This window comes from Camponotus floridanus, unplaced genomic scaffold (assembly GCF_003227725.1).
Source record: "Camponotus floridanus strain SB8 unplaced genomic scaffold, Cflo_v7.5 scaffold73, whole genome shotgun sequence".
In the NCBI taxonomy this organism is placed as follows: Eukaryota; Metazoa; Arthropoda; class Insecta; order Hymenoptera; family Formicidae; genus Camponotus; species Camponotus floridanus.
This window is the reverse complement of record NW_020229842.1, coordinates 547,043-558,120: the sequence shown is the minus strand read 5'-3', so window position 1 is coordinate 558,120 and position 11,078 is coordinate 547,043. Positions and strand designations below refer to the sequence as shown.

Below are 11,078 nucleotides of genomic sequence, written 5' to 3'. Positions count from 1 at the left end.
CGGCAGTATTATGTAACATAAAATTGGTAAGATTTATTTTAATACACTTTAAATTTATAAAAATCGAGATCAAATTTATACAATATTTTAATGCAATCGAATAAATGAAAATAGTTTATATAAGTCTATGTTTGAAAATGCTTTATTAAAGAATTATAAGTATTAATAGCTGTTTAAAGATTAACCAAAATTATCTTTATAACTTATAAATGAAATCGATTCAAGAACAGAGATTCGAGAACTCTCATATCTTTTGTTATATCTTGACTCATACTTTTTTCTATCACATGTTCTTGCTTTTACTAGAGGTTTTACTATTTATAATAAAATATTTATTATTTTTCTATTTGTATAGTGTAATAATTTTAATGTTTGAAACACTTCCATTTGGATTTTATTTTTAATTGTAATGAACAACTACACGCTTTCTATTATCATTATTATATGAATTATGTATAACATTTCATCTAATTATAAAAATTATAAGAAGAATTTTGTTTGCAAATCTTTGAACTCTTATAAGTCTCATAAAACATTTTTGGATGTAAATTTACAGTAACTTTTCATCTATTTGATCTCACTATCATATTCTATAAATTTGGTTTCTATTTTTACGGATATTGTATTAATGATCGACAGATATATATTAATGGATATTATTAATATTACATATGTGCGTATTAATTTTTAAAGAAAATCAATTTTAATAATATGTAGATTTATATATTAATTAATTTATTAAAAAAATTTATATTCCTTATACATGAAAATTCTATTAATAACTGATTTAGAAATTAGTATATACTAGAGTTAATATTGAATAAAGTTCAAGCAATTCAAATGGAATGAAATACTGAAGTTTGATTATCTGATTTTTGAATAATTCCAAAAGCTATATTACACATGCACAGAAAAAAATATATACTGTATTCAAGTAAATATTATTTATTTTAAGTATATCATAAGTATATCCTCAAATATATCATAAATTCGCCACAAGCATTAAATTTAATTGAATATATTCTGAATTTTAGTAAGTGCAGTATTTTAGTCAAGAATATTAAATTAAAACAAAAATTTGGTTTGCTTATTACATAGAGTTAGCGTAAAGTAAGTTTGATTTTTCTTTGATACAACTTTACAATATTCTTGAAAAGAAGATAAATTCTTCTTTTGAGTATATGATAATAAGATTTTCCAACACTTGTGAGTATATTTTAAGACTATTATCAAGAATATTATTATAAGAATGCTATTATCAAGGATACTATTATCAAGACTTTTTTGTTGAAGAAATCTATTAAAAAAAGAAAAATAAATTAAGCAATCGCTTTTCTTGGCAGTAGAATGATATTTCTCTGTGTGTGCACGCATTATCTTTTAAGTCATTAATAAACTGTATCATTTGTGCGTTATGTAAATATTCATACTTTAACTTGTATACAATTAGCATTATTTTTATAACATTTAAAAAATTTGTATTCCTTATATATGAAAATTCTGTTAATAACTGATTTAGAAATTAGTATATATTAGAGTTAATATTGTATAAAATTCAAGCAATTCAAATGGAATAAAATACTGAAGTTTGATGTCTGATTTTTGAACAATTCCAAAGGCTAATCTATATTACACATACACAGAAAACATTCAAACTCCATTTCATGTTATCAATATTTTTATTTATAAAAATCTGTACGGATGTAGATATCTACATCCTATATGTTTTTACACTTTTTATGTCATAGGTTAGACATTGCACGCATTATGCGTATGTCATTTATTCTTCAAAATATTAAATATAATGCGTATGTCATTTATTCTTCAAAATATTAAATATAATGTAAATAAAATAAAAAATACAATTAATTGAAAAATGTATTAATGCTCCTGATGATACCGCTCAATGATACGAATATAATGCGCAATGTGAATCAATCAGCAAAAAGAGGAAGCAACAATATCAATGATATATGCCTGTAGAAAGAGAATGTACTTAAAAACATAGAAAAAAACAACTGCTATTTGTAGTAAATTTATATTTTATATAAAGCATGTATATAGGTATATATAATATATAAGTTTTATAAATATATGTACATTGTATGTAATTTCCACCAAATTTATAAATTTTAAATACTTATACCATTACATATTTTTACATAATTTGCAAAATAAACAATTGAAAGAGTCAATTTGCAAAAGTTAAATATAAAAATAAATTTTAAATATATATGCATGTACAATTATTTAGATTATTTTAGAGAGTAACAAACATTTTTAAAGTATTTTAGCAGCATATGTATACACAGAAACTACTTTCAGTTTACAAATAAACATCAATGAATATTTAATGAATATTTAATTAAAAATATCTTTCTTTTAATTAAAAAATTCTTTATTAGAGAGAGAGAGGGGGGGGGAGAGAGAGAGAGAGAGAGAAAGAGAGAGAGAGAGAGAGAGAGAGAGAGAGAGAGAGAGAGAGAGAGAGAGAGAGAGAGAGAGAGAAATTGAAAGAGAAATGAGATATGCATTCTTCATTATAATAAATAGAATAAATAAAATCAATTATATATAGTTATGAGCGATAAAATACAAAAATTAATAATTAAAAATTAAATTGAAATTGGCAGATTAGAACTACAGCGCAATAATTGAAGCGCAGAGAAGAAATAACACTTCCTTCTTTCTGATTACTTGTTCTGATATTTCGTCTCTGAAATGCTATTTAGCAAGGGACAAAAAAAAATAAGTAGACTTCAGAATTATGCAGAGAGCATTTTGCGATGATAATCGATAATTTATTGAAAATATGAGGTGTTCGTTCACATATTTATATGTTTATTATTATCGAATCAACCGAGTTTGTCTTCGTCTATGTTTACATAACAATATTTAAGACATATTTATACATATCATTATTGGACGAATCAACATAAGAGATACATAACGTTATCAATTGTAAAAAGCGCAGAATTTGGTGATTTATGTTTCTGATTATTAATTAAAACATAAAAAGTTAATTCACGTAATATCTTTCTGTATTCATACTTTTACTCGATTTGTTAAGTTGGACTTAATACATTGGACAATACAATTACAAAAATTTGAAGAATTATTGGAAACAATGTATTTATCTCTGCGGGATGCAATTTAACATCATCTCTGTCGATATTTTTATAATTTAATGTGTCATCGTATAACACTATACGTTATCATTATACCAGACGTATGATATATAGACCGCGCGTTCCCTTTCTCTCCTTTGTTTCGGCAATGTCAAATTTTAGAAAGAGAGAACTTATTTTCATGGTAGTTTCTTCTTTGTCTAATGACGCGTGGTGGGGGAAAGAAATCGATCAATGATCAAGACATATGTCAAATGCAGTGGCCATATTAAATTTTTGCCTCACTTTTGTTATTGATAGACAGAGAAACTAACACCACACTGAGAAGAATTGATTGTACCAACAAGACGTATGATTGAAAGCATTTGATTAAATCAAACAGAATTTTTAGTTATCATGATAAGACTCGATTTTTTATAACTAGAACGTTTAATAGACTTTACTATAAAGATTTGGTTACTATTTTTTACTTGAATCTATAAAATTTCTTGTTGTATTCACTTCTTTGCTTGCTGCTACACAGCGAACCACTTCTAACTCGTATTCAATATTTACTATGAAATGTATATAAAGAACTAGTAGTATTAATATTAAATCCAAAGTATATTTTTTTATCTTACGAGCAGTAGTGCCAGAAAGAGAACGTTAGCTCTCTGCTTACATCACTATTTACCAGTTTAATTTCTAACAAACTGAATTTAAAATAATTTATTCCATAATCTGGATTGAATTTATCCAATAATCTTGTTGGAATTCAGAATATTAAACAGATTTTTGAAATTAGATGGAAAAAATTTTAGACGACTTGGTGCTGGTGAGTTTAGTATTATTAACGAGAAAATTTGGTAAATTTAACAGGAAGAAATTAATTATATTCATCTGGTAATTCCTACAAAAATTTTGGTTCGTCCATTTTTCAACAGACATACTGGTTCAATCTACCATATTTGTAATTAATGCAACCAAATTTTTTTTCTCAGTGGCACAAAAGCATGTTGTCTCCTTCTAAAAGTTGTTTAACTTTTTAGCTAAACGCGAAGTCTATGAATTCTACGTCTATGTATAACACTTTGTAATACATATTGTTAATATCGCGTTGAAGAAAGATCAAAAGATGATTCGAAACGTTCGTTTGTTAATGTCATTTTTAATTTGAGACATACGTAATCAGAAAGAAGAAAGTGTTGCTTCTTCCCTGCGTTCAACCATGCTGTGGCTCTAATTTGCCAATTTCAATTTAATTTTTAATTATTATTTAAGCAAATTTCAACTTATTTAACAAAAATTAATGCATTTTTAATGAATTTTTAGGATATCAAAACTACAATAATTTTTTCATAAAAAAGTATATTTTATAATACATACATATTCCGTAACATATATTATTCAAAAATTAATTATTAAAAACAAGAAGCTGAAGAAAATTATACTTAATTAGATTATATCACGTCAACAAGCAATGATCGTTATTATATTGCTAGTATTTATCTTCATTTTATTGGTATATAATTGTTATGTACATTATGGACGAAACGGGCGACTTATCAATCTTTTAGGACCAACAGGCATTCCAATTATTGGTAATGTGTATATGCTCTATAATACTCCAGGCAAGCAATAATATGTAATATATTTATATCAATTAATATTTTTTACTTCTCATTTCTAGATATAACTAACAAATTAAATTCAGAAATTCTAAATATATTCTAAATTACATATGTATCATCATATCTATCAACATTATATTGCATGTTCTCTTTCATTATTTTAATATTTTTAATATATAAGATTATTTATCACAATTCGTTTTTCTCTAGAATAATTCTCTAGAATATAGTACACACTTGTTTTCACAATAATACAAGTCTTCTTCACAGTTAATTTTCGCAGTTTGTTTTAATATTTAATATTTTGGGTAATAATAATTTTAATATTTCATATTTTATAATACATTAAGTAAAATACATATAATTAAATAAATAATTAAAAATAATAATTGTAAAAATTTCTGTATCTATATTTAAAATTCTATATCTATATTCTGTATTTATATTTTTATACGTTTTTTAGATATGCTTTGGAAACTTTTGTGTACTTGGACTGACAAATATTATCCTATTTTAAAACTCTGGGGAGTCTTTATCTCCGTAGTTTCTATTCGTCATCCAGATGATTTGGAGGTAATTAAATATAAAAGAAATTTAAGTTTTGTAGCTACATACTATAGAGCAATTTAAGAATTTCTTTCTTTTACATATATTCTTCTAAAATAGTTTGAAATTATTTCTTATAAAATGAGCTTTTAAAAATAAAGCAAATCTGAGTGAGATGTTTTCTGAGATGATTAATCAATCCTCTTTGTGTAAAACTAACTATGAAATAAATTATAATAAACTAATGTCTAATTTAATATCTGCTATGATTTTAGATAATATTAAGCAATATAAAGTATATTGAAAACAGCATAGTATATGATGTTTTTCATCCTTGGCTCAACACAGGTCTTCTTACGAGCGGAGGTAACAAGGATTTAAAATACACAAATATATATATATAATAATAATAATAATAATTATTATTATTATATTCTCTTTTAATTACTGACTAGAATGCACAAAAAAGAATCAGAAGTAATTAATATCCTTATTCAAGGAAGTTGACTGATAAAAAATTAAATCGGAAAGTGGGATGTATAGTAGGCGCCAATAATGCCTTAACATATGAAATTTTCATATTCGAGGCTAGTAATAACTAAATGCATCACATCAAGCTATTTATGTATCATGACTGTTAGAAAAGGAACCGACAATATTTGTGTTGAAATTATGTCTACAATTTTTTACAAATTGCATTTAAAACTGTTAAACAGATGTGTGTGGACATAATTCCAAAAAAATGTCGGTTCCTTTTCGAACCGACAGTCATGATGCATGAATAGCTTGATGTAATGTATCTAGTTATTATTAATCCCGAATGTGAATTTCATATGTTAAGATATTATTGGCGCCTATTGTACTGTAAAAAATGCAATATTCATATTTAATTGGTTTATCATAATTTTGTATTGTTTTGTTTTTATTTGAGGCGCCAAATGGCAATTGCGGCGAAAAATACTAACACCCGCATTTCATTTTAGTATATTAAAACATTTTGTTGATATTTTGCTTCAAGAAGGTGATCAAATGACAAAGATTTTGCATAACGCAGGAGGAACAGTTGTAAAGGATTTGTTACCATTTCTTAGTGAACACACGCTGAATGCAATATGCGGTAAAAGATACCTTGTGTTTATATTAATTATATAGATTCTATTTCGAATGATTAAATACAAACTAAATTAATCTCTACGTAAAGTATTAATGTTATAATAAATCAAAATTCGATAATTTCTAATTTTATTATATTTATAAAGATATCTTTGAAAATTTAATTATATTACTTGTTAATTGTATTATAACTTTAGTAAATGTATTTGTAGAAACTGCAATGGTACTTCTTTGCAAGACTTCGGCATTCTTCAGCAATAATATCGAGAAGCGATTCACCAGATTAGTGAACTTATTATTCATAGGTAATTTAAATTTAAAATATAGAAAATATAAAAAATTTTAAATATAGAAATGTTTTTTTATATTATTTATTATTTTTAATATTATTTATGACGCCTTGAGAAATATAATTATTGAATATTTTTACGAAAGGAAATATTTATACTTAATGTAAGATAATATTTAAATCGACAAATTGATAACCTGCGCAATATATTCTTTATTTTTAAATAGAAATTATTCTAAAATATTAGATATTGAAAAACTATCTGTGTGAAGGAAATAATGATCAATCAAATCTAAAAAAATTATTTTCAACTAAAGAATCTGCAGATGAAAAAAATATACACATTTATAGAAGAATTTTATATAAACACCTTCCTACATAATTTTCAATTTTATCCATATTCTTTTTATTTGACTGCATAAAGATTACTAAGAATTTATATGTTTGATTTAATTAAATAACGCTTTCATAAAATAACATTAAGTATGTTTGTAGAATTAAATTTCGTTATTAATTTAGATTAATGAGACAATAGTTGCATCATGATTTCATATTTGGGTTATTTCCACAAGGGAGAAGGCAAAAAAAGATTCTAAAGATATTGCATGGATTTACTGAAAAAGTATATATAAAAATCAAGTTATCCAATTTATACTTTTAATAAAAACTTTCATATAAAGTTACAACAGATGATGTAATTTCTTTAATAATTTTTTAAATTTTTTTATAAAAAAATTATAGATTAATTCACAAATATTGATAATACAATAAGAGAAGAATAAATAAGTTTTACAAATTATTAAAAAATAATTTAATATCGTATTCTTATGTAGATTATTGCGGAAAGAAAACTTTATCATGAACGCACCAATGATCGATATTTGTAAAGCTTTGAAAATAATGCGCCAGAGATAGATGATGATGCAAGAAGTGATAGTACGTAACAAATTAAAGTTCAAATATTAATTTAATAAAAATTTATGCGATAGCATGTATTATTTTTGCAGTATTTAAATTAGATCATATTACAATATCATCTAATTTAAATATTGCAAAAATAATACATGCTATCGCAGAAATTTTTATTAAATTTAATACTTAAAAATTTAATTTTTTTAAATTTAAATATTAATAAATTAATAATATAAATTTATAAGTTATATAACATTTAATAATTTTCAATTTTATCCATATTCTTTTTATTTGACTGCATAAAGATTACTAAGAATTTATATGTTTGATTTAATTAAATAACGCTTTCATAAAATAACATTAAGTATGTTTGTAGAATTAAATTTCGTTACGTTATTGCAATTTAGATTAATGAGACAATAGTTGCATCATGATTTCATATTTGGGTTATTTCCACAAGGGAGAAGGCAAAAAAAGATTCTAAAGATATTGCATGGATTTACTGAAAAAGTATGTATAAAAATCAAGTTATCCAATTTATACTTTTAATAAAAACTTTCATATAAAGTTACAACAGATGATGTAATTTCTTTAATAATTTTTTAAATTTTTTATAAAAAAATTATAGATTAATTCACAAATATTGATAATACAATAAGAGAAGAATAAATAAGTTTTACAAATTATTAAAAAATAATTTAATATCGTATTCTTATGTAGATTATTGCGGAAAGAAAACTTTATCATGAACGCACCAATGATCGATATTTGTAAAGCTTTGAAAATAATGCGCCAGAGATAGATGATGATGCAAGAAGTGATAGTACGTAACAAATTAAAGTTCAAATATTAAATTTAATAAAAATTTATGCGATAGCATGTATTATTTTTGCAGTATTTAAATTAGATCATATTACAATATCATCTAATTTAAATATTGCAAAAATAATACATGCTATCGCAGAAATTTTTATTAAATTTAATACTTAAACTTTAATTTTTTTAAGTTTAAGTATTAAATTAAGTTATTAAATTTAATATATATATATATATATAATTAGAACTCCAATTATATTAATATTAGTAAAAGTATAATTTTAAATCAATTGTTAATCAGAATATACGATATATAAAACTTGTATGATGAGATTTATACTTTCTATTTTATTCGATTTAGTTCGAAAAAAGCGACTCGCTATGTTAGACCTTTTAATAGCGGCATCTCGGAAAAATCTTTTAACTGATTTAGACATCAGAGAGGAAGTCGATACCTTTATGTTTGAGGTATGTATTTTAATTTTTCGTAATTTTTTATACGTAAATTGTATATAAAATGATTTATATATTATGTTTACAGGGTCATGACACTACAGCAATAGCTATATGTTTCGCTTTATCATTATTAGCTGAACATAAGGATATTCAGGTATTTCTCCATATAAGCATCATAATTACACAAAACTAATTAATTTCATTAATTTAATAAATTATTTGTGAGAAAGTTCCATCAAAATAATGGAAAATTTTTATTAAAGTATTTATTAAATTTTAATTACAATTTTTTCACATCGATGAAATTAATTAAAATCCTTTAAATATATATAGAAATTCTCACAGAATGTATTTGTGTATATAAAGAATTGTATTTGAAAAAGAAATTTGATAATTTGTAATTAATTATTTGATGATACAGGATCGTGTTAGAACGGAAGTTGATGCTGTAATGCGAGAAAATGGAGAAAAACTTACTATGAAATCGTTGCATGATCTACCATAATTAGATAGATGCTTGAAAGAAACGTTGCGTTTATATCCTAGCGTATATTTCATATCACGATGTATTACGGAAGATGTACAATTACGTGCGTAATTAATCAGTTTCTTTCTATACACACATTTATTTTTAAATATTTTGAATATTAAAATATGTCATGTGTTATGGGGCATGTAATATATGAAAATATATTCAGTACTTTAATCTTAGAAGTACTTGATTATTATTATATATTTTATTTTAAAAAAATTTCAAGTTTTGTTATAAATATCTGTAAATATTTGTAAATATTCTGTAAATATATACGTAAATATCTATAATACATATCAATCGTTAATAAAATTTACGATAAATAATTATAAATTGTATCTTATTTTATAATACGCTTTGCAGGATCGTATCTGATACCCGCTGGAACATTTATACATCTTAATATCTATGGAGTTCACAGAGATCCAAATTTTTGGCCAAATCCAGATATATTTGATCCAGATAGATTTTTACCCGATAGAATCCAAAATCGTCATCTTTATTCCTATTTACCATTCAGTGCAGGACCACGTAATTGCATAAGTGAGTTTGAATAGATGAATTTTATATCTTCTCATGATTTTAACATAAAAAGAATGGCTTTGAAGTAAAGAACTAAAAAAAAGAAACAAGTTAATAAGAGCTAGAATATTGTTTTTGACTCGCAAACAAATAATTATAAAGTGCTAATAATGTGACACATTTTTACGCATAGCATATTTATTGATACATTTTGAATGATAGGTCAACGATTCGCTCTGTTGGAGATGAAAGCTATGATAGCACCTCTGATACACAACTTTTTCTTAGAGCCTATTGATTATTTAAAGGATATTCAAATGAAAGCTGGTATAGTGCTTCGTTTTAGTCCAATTCGTATAAAATTTATTCCAGTCGGAAGCGTACAGATATTTGAAGCAAATACGAGTTCCGAAAGTGTACAAGATTAATGAGTAACAAATAATTGAAAACTAGTTATGATTATTATTTATTCAATATTATGTCTGAATAAAATATGTGTTAATATATGTATAAATGCTATGTATGCTTTATTTATAATGTAAGTCAAATCAGTGCTTATGTTTGCTAGAAGAAAATTTTTATCTTTAATTTATTTCGTTGTAATTACATCTAACAATATTAACCGATGAATACATTTTATACAGCTGTACATAATAAAACTAACAAATCTATATGATAATTTACAACAATTCAACATTTAGTTTTTTATATTTCTTATCAAATTGTATAAGATTATAATATAATCTAAAGAGTTCTCTTCCGTTTACATATCATAGATATAAGAAAATATAAACTAGCATTTTTTAATGACAGAATATTAATCAATATTATTGTATTATAATTACATTATAATTGATAATATTAAAGAATTGCTTGATAAGATAATAATACATAAAAAAATATAAAGTGAAACGTAAGCAAATTAATTTTAGCAAATTAACAAATAGTTTTTAATTCGATTACTACTAATTCTTACTATCTAAAAGATATGAGAATACTTGATTATAATTTATCATTCTATCTTACTGCGTGTTGCTTATATTATAATAAATTGTTTATCACGATGAATTTGAATTAGTGATTAAATACAATTAGACTTAATTTGAAAATGCAAAAGAATTATAATTTAATGTCAAATTTAAAACATTATGATA

General features: G+C 23.8%; 1 pseudogene; it reads left to right on the top strand.

Moving 5' to 3' along the window:
- The first annotated feature begins 4,587 nt into the window (after positions 1-4,587).
- On the top strand, positions 4,588-10,352 carry LOC105251058 (annotated as a pseudogene).
- Positions 10,353-11,078: the final 726 nt, after the last annotated feature.